At 34.2% G+C, this 1,571-nt stretch overlaps 1 non-coding gene across 1 annotated transcript; it reads left to right on the top strand.

Annotated features, from left to right (window-relative positions):
* The first annotated feature begins 1,242 nt into the window (after positions 1-1,242).
* Positions 1,243-1,314, top strand: TRNAT-GGU (transfer RNA threonine (anticodon GGU)). The gene has a single exon. It is a non-coding gene; the product is annotated as a tRNA-Thr (tRNA).
* Positions 1,315-1,571: the final 257 nt, after the last annotated feature.

Raw genomic sequence — 1,571 nt, 5'->3', positions numbered from 1 at the left:
TTATAAGAACTAAAGTTTTCATCGGAATATAAAAATAAAAAACTTAAGGATGCCTTAAGTATATCATTTCAAATTCAGTTATTAATAGAACGAATCACACTTTTACCACTAAACTATACCCGCTACATTGTAGATTATGGTATAAATGGTACCCTTTGTCAAGGATAGCCATTTGACAAGAAGGCTAATTCCCCCTTATTGAATCAGATGGAGAAGGTTCATGACACTGAGCCGTTGGTACTTCTACTTCGATCGCTCGCCTTTACTTTAGGATTTAGATAGCCCCTCTGGTCTGTAAAAAAAATCTTTTCTTACCATGCTAATAGCGCCTGAACCAAATGTATTTATTTTGATTAGGATCCTATTCTACGGTTACGACTACAATAATAATTATTTACTTTGCAAGGACGTAAGTGTGTCAGACTGCTAAATTGTTTTATTATTCCTACAATATAAACTAGGGGATATAGGGGGTAACACTGTCCCTATAAATTCCTTTTTTCCTTTTCTTTTTTGTCCAGAATTGAACAAAAAAGAAATTATGGAAGATGTTTTCTTCCCCCATTAAGTCCGAGCCATAGAGTAAGAGTGAGATGAGTTTTCCAAATTCATCATAGACTTTCCCTATGGCTTGATAGAAGTAAGCAGCAAAGAGTCGTAACTTAAAGAAAAAAACGGACAGGGCCGACAGATTTACCTGATGTAAAGAAGATCCTAAAAGTCTCTGATTAGTCGACTCTCTCCATTTAACACTTTCCTCTCTCTCCTTTTTTCCACTGACTCAATTCTAGTTTATTAGATTCTTGTTTAAAAGAATGCAAAAAGTTCAATAGAACTAAGAACACATAAAAAATAGCATAGAGGATCAAGGCCATTACCAAAAGTTCCTCCCAAGGATCCTATATCCTATTGGGTATCTGTTCCCCGCCTTTTCCCGCTAGGATCGGAAATCTTATATTTTCCATATCCATATACCGTTGAATCCTTGGGGTTCCAGAATCCGCCTATTTTACTAGTCTTCGGAAACGGAAAACCCTGAACCAAGAAGAGTTGGATATGTTATGTAGGGTATGTTTTTTTTTATTAATTTTATTTTGAGCTCTCAAGATATCGATATATACATATACAATCTCTACATAATGTCTCTCTCTCTATCTCTATATATTATATATATAATATGTACATTATGCAGTAGACCCATAATGGGAAATCCAAGTGGCTAATTTTTGAATTAAATAAAAAGCCCTTTTAACTCAGTGGTAGAGTAATGCCATGGTAAGGCATAAGTCATCGGTTCAAATCCGATAAAGGGCTTTTTAAATTAGTGGTAGAGTAATCTCGTGCTAAGACGTAAGTCGTTGGTTCGAATCTGATAGAGTACTTTTCTACTAAATTGATTCACTTTTTTTCTTTGTTTTTGAAACTTTCTCTATATTTTTAGAGAATTTTATGACTTAGTGCGGGATGGATGCATTTTTGGTATGAACACTAAATGAAGCACGGAGAATTAATCTATAACGATCAACTAAAAAAAATCCTAGATGAAAACATAACAGAAAAGTTGGAAAAAC

The sequence above is a fragment of the Triticum urartu genome, unplaced genomic scaffold (assembly GCF_056163025.1).
Source record: "Triticum urartu cultivar PI428250 unplaced genomic scaffold, HENAU_Tu73 scaffold119, whole genome shotgun sequence".
In the NCBI taxonomy this organism is placed as follows: domain Eukaryota; kingdom Viridiplantae; phylum Streptophyta; class Magnoliopsida; order Poales; family Poaceae; genus Triticum; species Triticum urartu.
This window is presented reverse-complemented; position numbering and strand designations above follow the sequence as displayed.